Source organism: Callorhinus ursinus, unplaced genomic scaffold (genome assembly GCF_003265705.2).
Source record: "Callorhinus ursinus isolate GAN/ISIS: 27379988/994484 unplaced genomic scaffold, GSC_fseal_2.0 scaffold2, whole genome shotgun sequence".
In the NCBI taxonomy this organism is placed as follows: domain Eukaryota; kingdom Metazoa; phylum Chordata; class Mammalia; order Carnivora; family Otariidae; genus Callorhinus; species Callorhinus ursinus.
In genome coordinates, this window is record NW_027397064.1 from 78,851,966 (window position 1) to 78,871,102 (window position 19,137).

The window sequence follows — 19,137 nt, forward strand, 5'->3', positions numbered from 1 at the left end:
ACTGCCATGTAAGACTTCTTGAAAAATAATGACATCTGAAACTATTTATGCATTAAGTAGAAAAAGCAGGAAACAAAATCACATACTGAAGTAAATCCCAAATATAGTAAGGTAAACAGAATGTTAAAGATGATATGATGAATAAACGTAGAATTAAAAAAAAAAAAAAGCTGGTAAAAAATGTGCCAAAGTATTAACTAGTGAAATTATAGGTGGTCTCTATTTTCTCCTTTACATTTTCTACAATTTACTGAAATAGTACATATTACAAAAAGCAACCAGTCTCAATCTTTAAAACTACTGATCTGGTATTCCTTCCATAACCTAAAGAAAGAAGAGATGGAGGAAGACAAAATAAAAAAAGACTCTAGATAAGTCCTTATCCTATTCTTTTTTTTTTTTAAAGATTTTATTTATTTATTTGAGAGAGAGAGAGAATGAGAGATAGAGAGCACCAGAGGGAAGAGGGTCAGAGGGAGAAGCAGACTCTCTGCTGAGCAGGGAGCCCGATGCGGGACTTGATCCCGGGACTCCAGGATCATGACCTGAGCCGAAGGCAGTCGCTTAACCAACTGAGCCACCCAGGCGCCCCAGTCTTTATCCTATTCTAATGCTGCTTCTCTTCTAGTACTAACTTTCTAAATCTCATTCTCAGTCCTGGCAGCATATCAGAATCGCCTGGAGAGGCCAAATATGGACTACATGGGAGAAAAAATAGTAAAATAGTTAAAAGGATTCAGCAGCTGACTTCCACTCCAACAAAGATGACATACATACAGTGGAACATTATTCAGCCATAAAAAAGAATGAAGTACTACAACATGCATGAACCTTTAAAACATTAAACAATGTGAAAGTCATCAGATACAAAAGACCACATATTGTATGACTCCATTTACAGGAAATGTCCAGATATAGGCAAACCCAGAGAGAAAGAAAGTGTATTAGTGGTTGTTGGGGAGTGCTAGGGGTCATAGGATGGAAAATGACTAATGGGTATGGGATTTTTAAGGGTGATGGAAGTGTTGAGGAACAAGATAGTTATGATGTACAACACTAAATACAGTAAAAGCCACTGAACTGCACTTTAATATGCTGAATTATATTACATAAATTTTATTACCGAAAAAAATTGCAGAGGCACCTGGGTGGCTCAGCCGGGTAAGTGTCTGGCCTTTGGCTCAGGTCATGATCCCAGGGTCCTGGGATTGAGCCCTGCATCAAGATCCCTGCTCAGCAAGGAGCCTGCTTCTCCCTCGCCCTCTCCCTCTGCTGCTCCCCCCTGCTTGTGCACATGCGCACTCTCTCTCTCAAATAAATAAAACTTTAAAATAAATTGCAAAAAGGGTGAAGTAACAGGAAATGAATTCACCCTTCTACCAGAAGCAAAAAAAAAAAAAAAAAAAAAAAAAAATCTGATGAGAGCAAAAACAATGGCTTTCCAGACACTGGACAATAAGCAATGAAGGACAATGATACTTAAAAGAAGTAAAACAAAAGAGGGGTGGGGGCGCCTAGGTGGCTCAGTCGTTAAGTGTCTGCCTTCGGCTCAGGTCATGATCCCAGGGTCCAGGAATCGAGCCCCACATCGGGCTCTCCACTCCATGGGAAGCCTGCTTCTCCCTCTCCCACTCCCCCTTCCCTCTCTCGTGTCTCTCTCTCTCAAATAAATAAATAAAATCTTTAAAACAAACCAAAACAAAAAACAAACAGTCCTACAATTGCCTCAGCTTACTATCCTGGAAAAGTCCCTATGCTGTGGAGGATGAAAGTGAACTAAGACAGAGCTTAAAAGACTTCATGAGTTGAAGAGACAGGAACAAGAGTCTAAGAAGATGAAGGCATCTGAAGTTCAGAGACAGAGTACCAAAAAGGAAGGTATTACAGAGAGAGCCCAGGAGATCTGCAGAGAGTTCTCTGCAATACTCAGCACAGGTCTGTGAATAAACTATGTAGCATTGGAGAAAGAACTATCCCACAGGATTAGAAGGAAAAGTGCCTGTCAGGGCCAAGAAGAGCACCTGTTCGCACCAACTAGGCTGGAAAAAAAAGACATGCTACACACAGAGGAACAAAGGATAACACTGAATATCTCATCAGAAACAATTCAAGTGGGAGTGCCTGAATGGCTCAACCTGTTAAGCATCTGCCTTCGGTCATGTCATGATCTTGGGGACGTGGGATGGAGCACCATGTCGAGCTCGAGTCTGCTTCTCCCTCTACCCCACCCCCCCAACCCCACTCGTGTGCACTCTCTCTCAAATAAGTAAATAAAATCTTAAAAAAAAAAAAAAGGAAACAATGCAACTGAGAAGACTGGAGCACCGCTGTTCAAATACTGGAAGAAAAAACTGTCAAGCTAGAATTCTATATCCAACAAAAATATTTTCAAAAACAAAAGTGACATTAGCGATCTGTTATACAATAATGCCCATATGGTTAATACTGTAATTTACATGTATAAATTATTAAAAGGATAAATTTGTCATGTGCTTTACCACACAAAAAATCGGGGAAATAACATTTTTAGACATGCAAAAGCCGAAGTATTAATCACCAGCAAACCCACACTACAAGAAATGTTAACAGAAATCCTTTGGAAAGAAGGAAAATGATACCTGATGGAAGTCTGGATATAAAACAAACTGATGAAAGTAATAATCATTATGAAGATAAATACCTCCATCTTTAGTATATGAAAAATAATTGGCTATTTAAATAAAAATAATAAAGTATTACAGGGTTTATTACAAGTGTAAAATGTATGGAAACAATAGCATAAGGTCCGGGCAAGGATAAATGGAAATATCTATCATAAGGTTCTTACACTGTACATAAGTGGTATCACTTAAAGACAGACTGTGATAAACTAAAGATATACAGCTAGTCCCTGAGTTATGACAATCCAACCCACGATTTTTTCACTTTACAATGGTTTGAAAATGATACGCACTCCATAGAAACCATACTTCAAAATTTGAATCTTGATCTTTTCCTGGGCTAACAACATGTGGTACAATGCCCTCTTGTGATGCTAAGTAGCAGCAGTGAGTTGCAGCTTGCAGGCCACCACACAATCATGAGGGTAAACAACCCACACATTTACAATCACTCTGTTGTTCATTTTCAGTATAGTAGCCAATAAATTACATGAAATATTCAAAACTTTACTATAAAAGACTTTCTGCTAGATGACTTCGCCCAACCCGAGGCTAATATAAGTGCTCTGAGTACATTTAAAGGTAGTTTAGGCTAAGCCATGATGTTCAGTAGGTTAGGTACATTAAAGACATTTTGACTTATGACATATTCAACTTGCAATGAGTTTAGTGGGACATAACCTCATTGTAAGCCAAGAAAGATCTGTATATTATAAACCCCTAATCAGAATTTATCAGCCTTGGGGCGCCTGGGTGGCTCAGTTGGTTAAGCGACTGCCTTCGGCTCAGGTCATGATCCTGGAGTCCCGGGATCGAGTCCCACATTGGGCTTCCTGCTCAGCAGGGAGTCTGCTTCTCCCTCTGACCCTCTTCCTTCTCGTGCTCTCTATCTCTCATTCTCTCTCTCTCTCAAATAAATAAATAAAATCTTTAAAAAAAAAAAAAAAGAATTTATCAGCCTTGGCACTACTGACATTGTGGGCAACGTAAGCCTTTTTGTGGGAGGTCTTGTGCACTGGAAGATGTTCAGCACCATCCCTGACTTCTACCTATGAGATGATGGTAATACCCCCACCCCTCACAGTATGAAAATCAAAAATGTTTCCAGACGTTATCTAGTGTCCTCTGGGAAATAAGTCAGACTCTCTGATGACCATGTCCCATATCAATCACTTAAAGTAAAACAAAAATCAAAAAAAAGTTACAGCAAATACGGCCAAAACAGATAAAATGGAATAAAAAAATAATTCCAAAGAAGGTAGAGTAAGAGAGAAAGAAAACAAACAACAGAAGAAACAGAAAATCGTGCTTGCTTTGGCAGCACATATACTAAAATTGGAATAATACAGAGAAAATTAGCATGGCCCCTGCACAAAGATGACACAAAAATCCGTTAAGTGTTCAATACTTTTTAGGGGCACCTGGCTTCCTCGGTCGGGAGAGCATGCAACTCTTGATCTAGGGGTTGTAAGTTCAAGCTGCACAGTGGGCACAGAACCTACTAAAAAAGACAGGAAGGAAAGAAGGGAGGAAGGGGAAATGGAAAGATAACAGAGTGAAACCTAACCATATCAAAAATCATATTAAATCTCAGTGAACTAGGAATAGAGGAGAAATTCCTCAATTAGACAAAGACTATCTATAAAAATTCTATAGCTAGCATCATAGTTAATGGTGGGAAACTTGAAGCTTTCCCACTAAGTTACAAAGCAAGAATGTCCCCTCATCATTTTGTTTCAACATCATACTGGAAGTTCTAGCTAGTGAAATAAGAAAAGGAAATAAAAGGTATACAGATAGGGAATTAAGACATAAAATAGTCTTTGCAGATATTATGATCATCTATGTAGAAAATCTGAAGGAAATGACAAAATACTCCTCAAACTAATAAGTGATTATAACAGGGCTGCAGAATTCAAGATTAATATACAAAAGTAAATCATTTTCCTATATACCAGCAACAAACAAGTAGAATTTGAAACTAAAAACACAATATTGTTTACCTAAACATCTCCCAAAATGAAATACTCAAGTGTAAATCCAACACGTCTGTACAATATCTATGAGGGAAAACCACAAAATTCTGAAGAGCGAAATCAGAGAAGAACCATATAAATAGATATTTCACCGTCATGGATAAGAAAACTCAGTAAAAAGTCTTCAATAAGGGGCGCCTGGGTGGCACAGTCAGTTAAGCATCTGACTCTTGGTTTCGGTTCAGGTCATGATCTCAGGATAGTCCAACTGAGTCTGTCTTAGCCTCTGCACTCAGCACAGAGTCTGCTTAGGTCTCTCCTCCTGCCCTCCCCCCGCCCCCCTTTCACTCTAAAATCAATTTTTTTTTTTTTTAAGTCTTCAACAAATGGTGCTGGAAAAACTGGACATCCACATGCAAAATAATAAATCGATACAGATCTTACACCTTCGCAAAAATACAAAAGGGAGCACAGACCTAAATGTAAAATGCCAAGATTCCTATAAGGCAACATAGAAGAAAATCTAGATGACCTTGGGTATGGCAATGACTTTTTAAATAAACACCAAAGGCACCAGCCGTGAAAGAAATTGGTAAATTAGACTTCATCAAAATTAAAAACTTCTGTGGAAAAAACCACTCAATGTCAAAAAAAAATGAAAAGATAAGCCACAGACTGAGGAAAAAAATCTGATAAAGGATTGTTATCCAAACTATGCAAAGAACTCTTAAAAACTCAACAATAAGCAGCAATCTGATTTAAAGATTGGGCCAAACCTTAACAGATACTTCACCAAAAAAGATATACACATGGCACATAAACATATGAAAAGATGCTTTACGTCGTATGAGGGAAAAGCAAATTAAAAGGAGATACCACTGCACATCTATTAAAATAGCCAAAATTCAAAACACTGACAACATTAAATGTTGGCGAGGATGTAGAGCAACAGGAATTCTCATTCACTACTGCTGGTCATGCAAAATGGTACAGTCACTTTAGAAAACAGTTTGGCAGTTTCTCACCAAATTAAACATTCTCTTACCATATACTCCAACGATTGTGCCCTTGATACTTATGCAAAGGAACTAAAAATTTGTGACCACACAGAAATCTGCCTATGAATATTTACAGCAGCTTTATTCATAATTATCAAAACTTAAAAGAATTAAGATGTCCTTAAGTTGGTGAATGGATAAACAGTGGCACATCCAGACAACAGAATATATTATGCAATGCTAAAAAGAAATGAGCTATCAAGCCATGAAAAGACATGGAGAAACCTTAAATGCATACTAGTAAGTGAAAGAAGCCAATCTGAAAAGGGTACGTACTGTATGATTCCACCTAAATGATGTTTTGGAAAATACTAAACAATGGAGACAGTAAAAAAATCAGTAGCTATGGAGGGTTGGGGGGTAGTGATAAAGGGGTGGAGCACAGAGGATTTTTAGGACATTGAAAATACTCTGTGTATCATACATACCATAATGATAGATAACATGTCATATATTTGTTCAAATCCAAAGAATGCTAATATAAACTATGGACTTTGGGTGATTATGATTTATCAATATAGGTTCATGAATTTTAACACTCTGGTGGGGAATGCTGATGATGGGGGAGGCTATGCATGTGTGAGGACCGGGAATATATGGGAAATCTCTGTACGTTCCCCTCAATTTTGCTGTGAACCCGAAACTGTTCTAAAAGTGTAAAATCTTCATTAGAAAATCATGTTAAATGTAAATGATGTCAACACCCTATTAAGACAGAGATTGTGAGACTAGATAAAAACAAGTTAAGACCCTATTATAAGCTGCCTTTGAAAAGCAGCTTAAATATGAAGAAACACACTTTGTTTTTTAAAGATTTTATTTAACAGACAGAGACATAGTGAGAGAGGGAACACAAGCAGGTTGGAGTGGGAGAGGGAGAAGCAGGGTTCCCGCAGAGCAAGGAGCCTGATGTGGGGCTTGATCCCAGGACCCCGGGACCATGACATGAGCCAAAGGCAGAGGCTTAACGACTGAGCCACCCAGGCGCCCCTGAAGAAACACACTTTGAATACAAAGATATAAACAGAAATAAAAAAAAAAAAGATATACAATGCTAACACTAGTCAGAGAGACTTTGTATGACCATATTAGCAGGCAACATAGATTTCAGAACAAAGAGTATCACCAGGGATTAAGAAGTTTATTTCATTGGGACACCTGGCTGGCTTAGTTGGAAGAGTATACCGCTCTTGATCTAAGTCAGGGTCATGAGTTTGGGTGTAGAGATGACTAAAAATAATAAACTTTAAAAAAAATTTATTTCATTATGCTTAAAGAGATAATCGGTCAAAAAGACATAACAACCCTACTCATTTATGCACCCAATAAAAACATGACACAAAAACCAGTAAAACCTTCAAGGGTAAATAGACAAACCTACAATTACAGAGGTTTTAATACCATATTCTCAATAGATAAAACAACTAGACAGAAAATCAACAAAGATATTGCAAACTGTAACACTACGAGCTAACTTAACTTGACTTTTACAGAATGCTCCACCCAACAAAGGCAACACACACCTTTTTTCCATGTTCACAGGAATCATTTACCAAGACAGAACATATTCTGAAAAGTATATTACAATTTCAAAAAAAGTTTACAAGAATTCAAACCATATGTTCTTAGACCACAATGGAATGAAGTTAGAAACTTATAACAGGGGGAAAAAAAAAAAAAGAAATTCATAACAGAAAGATATCTGTGAAACCACTAAATAATTGGAAACTAAGTAACACTTTCTAAATAACCCCAGGGTCACAGAAATTAAAAGAGAAACTAGAAAGTATCTTAAAGTGAATGAAAATTTAAACAAAAATTTGCAAAATACTGCTAAAACAGCACTGATGAAGAAATGTATTACACTCAATACCTATATTAAAATAAAGGTCTCAAATCAATGACCTTACCTTCTACCCTAAGAAACTAGAAAAAGAGCAAATTAAATCCAAGTAAGCAGAAGAAAGGAAATGACCAAGATCAAAGTGGAAATCAATGAAACTGAAACAAAATCAACAGAGAAAAAAAAAAATCAATGAAACCAAACATTAATTCTTTAACAAAATCAACAGAACTGATACGCTTCTAGCCAGACTGATGAGGAAAAAAGAGGGAAGACACAAATGACCAATGTCAGGAACAAGAGAGGAAATATCACCTTAAAGAGTATTATGGACCTCCTATCAATAAGCTTGCCATTTAAGTGAAAAGGACAAATTCCTTGAAAGAAACAAACTTTCACCAAAGCTCACTCAGGAAGAAATAGATAACCTGAACAACCCTCTAATACAGAACTGAACTACAGTAAAAAATCCTTCATACAAAGAAAACTCTAGGGACAGATGGCTTCATTGGTGAATTCTACAAAATATCTGAGGAGGAAATAATACAACAAACTCTACACAAACTTTTCCATAATACTGAAGTGGAAGGAATACTTCCCAACTCATTCTATGAAGCCAGTATTACTCTGATACCAAAACCAGAAAAAGACATTACAGAAGAAGAAAATTACAAATATTCCTTGTGAACACAGATACAATCTTCCTAAATAAAAATTTAGCAAATAGAATCCAACAACACGTTAAAAGAATAAAACATAACCAAATGGGGTTTATCCCAGGAATGTAACATTGGTTTCAAAATCAATATAATTCACCATATTAATTTTTTAAATGCCATGATCATTTCTATACACAGAAAAAACATTTACAAAATCCAACATCCTTTCTAAAAATTCTCAAAAAACTAAAAATGCAGAAAGGAATTTCTTCAATCTGATAAAGGGGATCTACCAAAACCAAAAATCACATCATACTTAAGTGAAATGCTTCTCTCTTAAAATCAGGAAGACAGGGATATCTGCTCTCAGCATGCTACCTATCCATTCCTCTAATATTCTAAATACTGCCTTTGTAAGTAACGTTGTATGTATTAATTTTTCCTCCCAAAGACATACATCAGCTTTAGCTTAAAAAAAAAATCAATAGTCACATTACTAAGGTTCTGCTTTTTTTCTATAAAACTGAATTTAAAGACATTTATCAACTAAACAGATAAGTGCCCATATGCAATAAATTCCTTTTAGAATTTAATAACATGGTAAAGATTTTTCTCTTCTGAAAAACAGCTGTGTTAAATTTTCAATGATTAGAACTGAATCACCCACAGCTTCTCTATCTTAACTGCCTGTAGGGATAGGAAGAAGAAAAGGGAGTGAGAGGATTTTAATGGCTGGAGTAACTGGTATCTTAAGCAGAAATGTAAAAGTGAAGGCAATCTTACTGTACAGACATTTTATCATACCCATTATAATTCTAAAATACCTGCCTTACAAATCAACTTTTGGAAAACAACTCAATTAGAAGTTACATAACACTAATTAGTTCCACTTCATAAAGTAACAAATGTTTAATCTTTTTTTATCTAATTGTTGGTTTTCTGAAGCCTTGTTTTAAATTGAGAATTTCCTAATGCTGATTAAGAGGATGGCCTTCAACATCAACACTAAATTTAGGAAGGTGACAGTAACATCAGTGGCTGGCTTGCTCTTAAATATCCAAGCAACAACGGAAATGAGTGGTAGAGAAAATTCAAAACAGTACGCAAAATAAATCATTGACACGCGGCTTTAAAAGACATTATTTGATATTCAGTTAGCTTATCTACTAACAAAGTCACTTCTGACATTATTTTGCATGTATTAAATACTAAGAGAGATAACTCTTATGGAAAATTTTAAGGCACCTATATGTGACAACCAAGAATTAGATCACTGGTTATGCAAAGTAAAAATAAGAACATTAAAAAAAATAAAAAAGCTAGCACATGGATTCACTCATCCAAGAAATTACACAAAAAGAAAATGAGTAGCTCTCACCCACAAAAAAAAAAAAAAACTGTGCCAGCTCTATACTTGAAAAATGCTTGGGAAGCAATTCTTCTGGAAACTACCAAATTTGAAATGGGCAATAGACGAACATTTTACTGCCATAAGTAAAAATCAGTACAATGGAAGCAATCATTGGGGTGGGGGTGGGGGCAGAATACTCTGCATTTATCAATATCATCTATCAGACTTTTAAAATCACCCAGCATCTCCCAGACCCATTTGTGAATTTCATAGAAATGTATCAAAACCCTCAGGTGTTAAGGGGGGGGGGGGGGTTGAGGACTACTGCTCTAAACCAGGGCTTCCCAAATTCTAATGTGCATTTGAACCACCTAGCGATCTTTTTAAAATGCACGTTCTTGATTCAAGAGGTGTAGGACAGGACTTGAAATTCAGCAATCTTAACGAACTCCCAGGTAATGCCATATCCACAGACCGAACTTTGAGTAGCAAGATTCTCAACTATGCATCTCACAAAAGGTATCTTTATGGTATAATCACTCTGGAAAATAGTTTAACAGCTTTTTAGAAAAGTTAAACAGTTTTAACATACCCACCATACAATCAAGCCATTTCATCCCCAGATATTTACCCAAAACAAATGAAAACAGATGTACAAAAATGTTCATAGCAGCTTTATTTGTAATAGCCAAAAACCAATCAACGGATGAGTGGATAAACTGGTATAACCATAAAATGGACTATTCTCAGCAATAAAAAGACATGAATTATTGATACATGGTATAATATGTATGAATCTCAAACAATTATGCTGAATGAAAGAAACCAAAGAATATATGCTTTATGACCCCATTTACATAAGAAGTCTAGAAAATGCAAACCACTAATCTACAGTGACAGCAGATCAGTGTTTGCCTGCAGAAGCACAGGGGGCTTATAAACGAGCATGAGGAAACAACTTTTGGAGGTGACAGATATGTTCATTAATCTTGACTACAGTAATAACGTTTTTACAGGTAAATACACACAAACATCAACAAATTGTACAAGTACATGCAGTTTATTCAACAATATACCTCAATAAATTTTATTTATTTTTTTAAGATTTTATTTATTTATCTAAGAGAGAGCACGCACACCCAGGCACAGAGGGAGAGGGAGAAGCGGACCCCCAGCTGAGCAGAGAGCCTGACTCGGGACTTGATCCCAGGACCCTGAGATCATGATCTGAGCTGAAGGCAGACACTCAACTGACTGAGCCACCCAGGCACCCCAATAAATCTATTTTAGAAAGATATCTTTCAAATATAAACTTCTGGCTAAACCAAATAATGTCACTATAGATAAGTATATAAATTCTGACTTTTGAAGCTCCATGTAATACTACGATAACAGGAAATATATATTCAGTCTTTGTCCCCATTCCTGGCACTCTTGGAATTTCCTAAATGATAAGTGTGTCTTGATATTCCTAACAAATCCCTTTCAAACACATCTGAGTTTATGTTATGATGTCACTTTTGGAAAGCACCTAAGGATGGAGGCTGGTTGCCAGGAGAACCAATCATGTGATTTAGAGGGTTGGAACTTTCAGTCCCACCCCCTAATCTCTGGGGAGAGAAGGGCTACAGATTGCAGATCAATCACCAATGGCTAATGATCTAATCAATCACACCTATGTAATGAAGCCTCCATAAAAAATCCCAAAAGGACTGGGTTCGGAGAGCTTACAGGCTGACAGATACATGGAGGTGCTGGGAGAGGGGCATGCTTCGAGAGGGTATGGATACTCCGTGCCCATTTCCCTTACCTTGCCCTATGCATTTCCTTCTACCTGACTGTTACTGAGTTTTACCCTTTTACAAAAAACCAGTAACCATCAAGTAAAATGTGTCTCTGAGTTCTGTGAGCCAGTTTATTAGCATATTAATTGAACCCAAGGAGGTGGTAATTGGATACTCTAATCTATGACCAGCTGGTCAGATGCACAGGTGACAACCTGGACTTGTGACTGGCATTTGAAGGTGGGGGAGGGGAGCAGTCTTATAGAATTGAGCCCTTATCTTGTGGGATCTGATGCTATCTCCAGATAGTGTCAGAACTGAGTTGAACTGGGACACCTGGGTGGCTGAGTCGGTTAAGAGTCTGCCTTCGGCTCGGGTCATGGTCCCAGGGTCCTGGAATCGAGCCCCATTTCTGGCTCCCTGCTCATAGGGGAGCCTGCTTCTCCCTCTCCCTGTCCCTGTTTGTGCTCTGTCAAATAAATAAATAAAATATTCAAAAAAAAAAAAAAAGAATTGAGTTGAATTGTAGGACATTCCCCTGGTGTCAGAGAATTGCTTCGCGTGCAGGAAAAAAAACCCATACACTGGAATGTCAGAATTGGATATATGCAACTGTATGCCTATACTAAAAATAAGAGCTTCCCCCTTGGGATGGGGTGGGCAGTGGCAGTGGAAGGTGACTCAGAGGGCCCTTTAGGATCTTGCTTAACTCCAAGTAACCACTGAAAATATGTCCTGTAGAGCAGGTAAGAAAGCCAGTGGTGATCCAGTAATAGAATACAACTTAAGAAATCTTACTCTGTTCAGTAAAACCTGGAACTTTGCTAACTATAAATGTGGTATTGGCAAAATACAAAATTACAATTAGACACCTTTTGAGGGATCAGTCTCATTCCCACCAATGTCCACTCTCTCAACTACCATTCTCTCCCCAGGGGTGTGCTGCCGTCCACCAAATTGGTAAATCATCTCACCTTACCCCAAAGACAGTCAAATGAATCAGGCTAGATACCTTATCTGAATTAGGCCAATCATATTCCATCTCCAGGAAAGACAGAAATGAGAGTGAACCACTACCGTCATCAAGCTGGTTGCTTAAATAGATATAAATTTAGACATGGAGTGGCTACCTTGGGCCAATGAGAGGCCAAAGCCTATTAAGTCCTTTTACAAATAATGTAATAAGACTAAAAACATTTTTAAAAAGAATAATATTTCATTACTAAATGGGGTTCATTCCACAAATGCTGGGATGATTTGATATTATAATTCATTAATAATGAACAGATCTGAAGGGAAAATTTCCATAAATTCCAAGAAGGCATTTAAAACTATTCAAGACTCATTCATTATACAAACACTGGAGATTTTACATATATTTTTATTAATCACATATGTATTTATTATATCCTACTGTGAAGGCCTACTGTGTTTTAATTTTTATTTATGTATTTTGAGAGAGAGAGAGAGAGATGGCGGGGAAAAGCACATGAGTGTGTGTGCGGGGGGTTGGGCACGCGCGGAGGGAGAGAGAGAATCTTAAGTAGGCTCCACGCCTAGCACGGAGCCTGACACCGGTCAGAGATTATGACCTGAGCTGAAATCAAGAGTCAGATGCTCAACCAATTGAGCCACCCCGGTGCCCACCCTCATTTTGTTTTCTACATCTATAATCCAGTCTAGGCTAATCTACATCTTATTTAATGGAGAAACACTACAGGCAGTCACACCAAAGAAAGAAACAAAACAAAGATGCCTATTATCTTCACTATTCAACATGGAATGGAAGTAATCAACAGAAATTTTAAATAAGGGAAGGCAATTAGAAGCATTCTACTTGGAAAAGCAAAAGTAAACTACCTCTATAAGCAAATGATATGGTATCAGTATAATAACCCAAGAGAATCAATGCAAAAACAAGTACAATCAGGTAACTTAAAGTCACAGGATATAAAGTTAACATATAAAAATCGTTTTTAAAATACAAACTATAACAAGTTATAAAGTATAATGGAAAAAAAGGTGACATTTACAGTATTAACCAAGTAGGTAAAATTCCTAGAAATAAGTTTAACCAAAACAAGCTTAACCAAAATCAAAGCAAATGGAAGAAAAATGCCCCTGAAAAATAAATATAAGTAGACTTCAATATATGAAGAGACAAACCATGTTCTTGGATAAGAAGTCAACATCACAAAGATGTCAATTCTCTCTAAGTTAATTTATAAATGTATGGTAAATGCCAATAAAAACTCCAGTATTTTTTTCCTTGAGTTAGACAAAATTATAAAGTTCATTTGGAAAAATAAACAAGCAATAACAGAAGGAAAACTCTGAAAAAGGAGAGCAATAGGAATGGGAGAAGTAACTAGCCTCACCATAAACTTTTAAAATTTATAAATATATAATGATAAAACAATGAAATGATTAAAACAGTAAATCTTCTGCACAATGAAACAAAATAGAAAATTAAAAAATCCAAATGCCTAAGAAATTTCAAAGACGATGAAAGAGGCATCTCAAACCAGGAAGAAAAGATTTTTTAGAAAATGTTTGGACAACTGTACATCCATTTAGATGGAAAAAAAATGAATCTACAGAGCCATGTGAACTAGAACAAATTATACAAGGTCTACAAGAAAACAAGGTTAATAACCTAAGAGAGGAGGCAAAACACCTTAATTTCAATTAAAAAAACGGAAGCATTTTTTTATTAAGAAGTGAAAACTTTGGCTACATAACAACCAATATTCATCAAAAGGGAACTGATTAAATTACCTTAAATATGTAAATTGGAATACAACCTAGTTATAGTATCAATAAATTAAAATCAATGCCTATCCCACCAGCATTTTTTAAACAATTGCATTTATGCTTTAAATTCTCTTGTTTTGGGAAATCACTATTCCTTTCTTCAAAACTCCCTTTACACCAATGATTAAAATGCAAGCTGCCGTTCTCTTATACCAGCCACCTCTCAGGCTACAGTGACTAGGGCTAATCCAGTAATTGCCAAGATGACTCAGGCTGGGTCAGTCTTTCCACAGGTTTTTCAATCTGAAAGGTACAGGTTAAAAAGCAAATGTTTCTCTCTCTCTCTCTCTCTCTCTCTCTCTCTCTCTCTCACACACACCCCTATGTACCTGTAAATATACAAGTACAGAGGGGGAAAAGCATGGAAGAAAGTACATCCACCCAAAGGTCAACCATGGATATCTCAGAATGGTAGAATTGCAAGCAATCTGTATTTTCTTCTTTATACTTTTTTGATATATTCTGAATTTTTTACAAATAAGCATAAACAATACAGTTATAACGAAGAAGTGGGTATTTTCAGAAACATAAAACAAGGTGGATGTTTTGGGGTTTTGCTTTTCCAATCTCCAGAGAGACTAGCTACCTCAAGATATGCTCAAATGGCTGAGCACATCTCCAATAATCATTCCGTACTGCTTTACCACTCTACAGAATGAGTACCTTCCTGTGCTTCCTAACAGCAAATAACAAGTCAGGCAAATCTTGGGGCGCCTGGGTGGCTCAGCCGTTAAGCGTCTGCCTTCAGCTCCGGTCATGATCCCAGAGTCCTGGGATCGAGCCCCGCATTGGGCTCCCTGCTCGGCGGGAAGCCTGCTTCTCCCTCTCCCACTCCCCCTGTTTGTGTTCCCTCTCTCGCTGTGTCTCTGTCAAATAAATAAATAAAATCTTGAAAAAAAACCAAACAAGTCAGGCAAATCTTAATTACACCACTGTTTTAAACACAAATCGACTGTAATACAAGCAAACAACACCTAAATATTAATTTTGTGCTTAAAATAAAGAATTTTTCTTATATTCAATATTTACATTCCTCAGTGACATGTTTCCATGTAAAAATTCTGCATTTCAAAACAGTATAAACTCAGTCTAAAGCTTTTTAAATGCCTTAGAATTCTCAGAAAACCTAGAACTTTGTGATTCAAATGCAATGAGGATTAATAACGATAAAAGTAACCTGTATTATCTACTAAAATGTAATTCTTAACCTCCTCTAGGTCATTTACTTCATTAATAATCTGATGATGAGGGGAGTAATCAGGAGACATATATATAAAACTGTGGTTAAAAGAAAAAATCAGTAAGTTCACAGACCCCATTAAGTCTATCTAGGTACCAGAGACTTCAATTAAGAATCCCTGATATAAAATTAAGACTTAATTGAAATCCCCTAATCCACAAGGCATCCAAATCGTCTTGTCACAAATTTGCTGAAAATACATAACTAGAAATCACATTTCCAGTTGCAATGGCTTTATAACCAGCCTAGCGTCTGGTCGCCACCTCTGCTGCTGTTGCCGCTGCCGCCACCACCTTCTGCCACCCGTGCGATGCCCTCCACAATCCAGCCATCAGGGATACTTTACAACACAAACCCGAGGATGTACCCTCCAAAACCACAGCCCCCTATTATCAAGATTAAACCCTATATTCTCGAAAGAAAGGAAATTATATACACATAGTTTAATATCACTTGCTACCTATCATTGTGTAACTAGTAAATAATATATAACATATGTTGCTGAATCAGAACAGTGTTTTTCAAGCTGTGGGCTGAATCTCCAGTGAATCATAAAATCAATAAGTAGCTCATTTAACAAAATAGAAATGAAAAGGGGAAAAACATATGTACAGCCAATCCTCATTACTCACAAATTGTGTTTGCAAACTCACCTACTCACAAAAATTTGTGACCCCCAAATCACTATGTGCAGTATTTTCATAGTCATTCAAAGAATGTACAGAGCTGCATTTGAGTCGCTCCAGTCATCTCTTCCCAGCTGAGGTCAAACAAGGTGACACTCTCCTTGTTTCAGCTCTCACACTGTAAACAAGTGTACTTCTAATGTTCTTTTTGGTGCCACTTTTTTGCGTTTTCGTTTTGTTGATGTCATTGTTTATAGGCTCCCCAAGTGTAGTGCTGAAGTGCTGTCTAGTGTTCCTAAGACCAAGAAGGCTGTGATGTGCCTTACAGAGAAACTGTGTGTTAAGACAAGCTTCACTCAGGCACAAGTTAGAGTGCTGCTGGCTGTCAGTTCAATGCCAAGAATCAACAATATACGTTAAATAAAGTATCTTTAAAACAGAAACACATAAAACAGGATTATGCATTGATTTGGTTGATGAAAATGGTGTGAACAGAGGTTCACAGGATTCCAACCCTGTATCTCCTTTAGGAGCAATGGTTCAGTATTCGCTAATTCATTGTTCATGGCAACTTTACAGAACATAACTATGGGGGGAACAAAATCAACTGTAAATTTATTTGTGTGCGTGTGTGTTGTGTCAAGGTGCACTTTATTTCAGTTACATATATATACAATGAATCAGTAAAAAAGTTTAAAAGCCAAATAACTAATTAGAGCAGAGAGAAATACCTCTGACAGGAGTAGTAAATTGGCAAGGCAGACAGGCAGGGTACATGGGCACATATACTAACCTTTTCTCTACCTAGAATCAAAATCACCCATAAATTTTGATTCCATTCCATTCCAAGGTCTACACATGTACTTTACAAAAGCATCCCAGACTATTTATTCTATGTGGTAAAGATGAGAACTGCTATTCTCCCTTCTAAATTGGTAGTTTTCAAAGGGTGGTCACTGGACAGGCAGCATGAGGAACATGTTAAAAAATACAAATTCCCAGTCCCCATTCCAGACCCATTAAAAACTACAGTATCAGAATGGAGCCCAGGGATGAGTGTTTTAACAAGTCCTCCAGGTGATTCTGATGCATGACAAAGTCTGAGAATCACTGACCTAAATCTTTTATATTTCTTTTGGAGGTATTCGGAAAGCCCTGATGAACTCTAAGATGGCTGAGCTGATGTTTTATTCAGACAAAGCTGAAAAAAAACCACTACTGACTGAAGCACCTATAATGTACAGAAAATCATCTAAGTACTGTACAGAAAGTATCTTCTGTGCTTTAAACCAAAATAAAATCTGCACATTACTTGTATAATAATGAAGCAGCACTATTTCTTTAGGTCATCCTCCATATCACAAAGCTTCTTTCCCCAGAGCTCTTTAAACAGGAACTGCTTTCTTTCTTTCTTTCTTTCTTTTTTTTTAAGAGAGGGGGAGACAGAGAGAATCTTCAGCAGGCTCCACGCTCAGCGCAGAGCCTGTTGGGGCGCTCCATCTCACAACCCTGAGGTCATGACCTGAGCCAAAACCAAGAGTCAGACGCTTAACCGACTGAGCCACCCAGGTGCCCCCAGGAACTGCTCTTAACACAAGTTTGCCTATCCTAAAAGGTGACTACACTAGATCACAATTCTTCAACCCTCCAACAACTCTGTGGGGCATCACACACTTTTCAACATGAAAAGCAATGACATGCACCTAAAAAAACCTCATGGCTTCCTGGCATATGAAATAATTTCAAAACTAATCTGTAAAAAATAATTCAGTACTATCTTATACTCAATTAGCTATTACATGAATTACATGAACTCAAATATACTCTAGTTCAAATCATGTCCCTTGTGACACAAATTTCCATAATATCATTTTTATCTTCTACATAACAAATTAAACCTTATACAGAGTCATCCATGTACAACTCTTTTCTATGGGACTATAAACTGCTTGAAGGCAGGTGCCACATCTTATCCCTTTTTGTAACCTAAAAGTACACAGCAGGTTTTGCTCATTAAATCAGCAAATATTTACTGAACATCTACCATATGTCATTCACTGTACCAGATAATAGATACAAAAGTACAGACATGGGCCATGTATTCATGAAGATATTTACTGGATGAATAAACACATACTGCAGTGAAAGTTTGAGAGAGTGCAGTCTGTATGAAAGATCCAGCTTACCAACATGATAACCAGAAATAAGACTACTTTCTTCAAAATGGTAGCCCACTTTTGCTCTTCTGACCAAAACTGCTATATAAGCCATAAATAACTCATAGAGAAAATACACTGATAAGCCACGTAATCAACAGTTATTCTGACTTCAAAATATTTACCTTTTATGTAAGAAAATAAAAAAGTCCTATGCACAATGCAAGGCTTACAGACAGCCAAACTGCCACATGGGGATAAAAGATTAAGGTTTCATATCCAAGCATTAAAACAATTCAACCAGAAAGCTACAATTTGCCAATTTTCAACTCTTCAGAGATTTTAAAAGAAAAAAAATTTAAAATCAAAATTACTTGAATTTATGACTCTAGATTAAGAAACGAACTCCAGGCGCCTGGGTGGCTCAGTCGGTTAAGCGTCTGCCTTCAGCTCAGGTCATGATCCCAGGGTCCTAGGATCGAGCCCCGCATTGGGCTCCCTGCTCAGCGGGAAGCCTGCTTCTCCCTCTCCCCCTCCCCCTGCTTGTGTTCCCTCTCTCGCTGTTGTCTCTGTCAAATAAATAAAATCTTTAAAAAAAAAAAAAAAGAAACGAACTCTAAGATCACATGTTACTTATAAAATGAATACAGGAAATATTTGCCTTTATGTAGTAAAAAGCATTTGTTTATAAGTTTTTTAGGATAGACATACAACAATACCTGCCTCTGTAGAGTGTCTGGGGATTGTGAGGAAGGAAAGACACTTACTTTTCATGTATATCATTTTGTGCTATGACGTTTTTATCTTTAAATCATCTGGTTCTATTATTTTTCAATTTAAAAAACCTAGAAAATGCCTTAAACATGAAGATAACATATTGTTTATAGTAGCCTCTCCTTTATAATAATGGAAATAAAATCTTTAGCCTGACTATATATATTTGGGACAAGATGACACAGGAATAGGATTG

The 19,137-nt window shown here is 37.0% G+C and overlaps 1 protein-coding gene and 1 non-coding gene across 3 annotated transcripts in view; one reads left to right on the forward strand and one right to left on the reverse strand.

Annotated features, from left to right (window-relative positions):
• EPC2 (enhancer of polycomb homolog 2) overlaps positions 1-19,137 on the reverse strand; it is a 121,994-nt gene that overhangs the window by 89,499 nt on the left and 13,358 nt on the right. The gene's annotated exons all lie outside the window — the stretch shown is intronic.
• Positions 3,966-4,072, forward strand: LOC112813195 (U6 spliceosomal RNA). Its single transcript, XR_003205466.1, has one exon. It is a non-coding gene; the product is annotated as a U6 spliceosomal RNA (small nuclear RNA).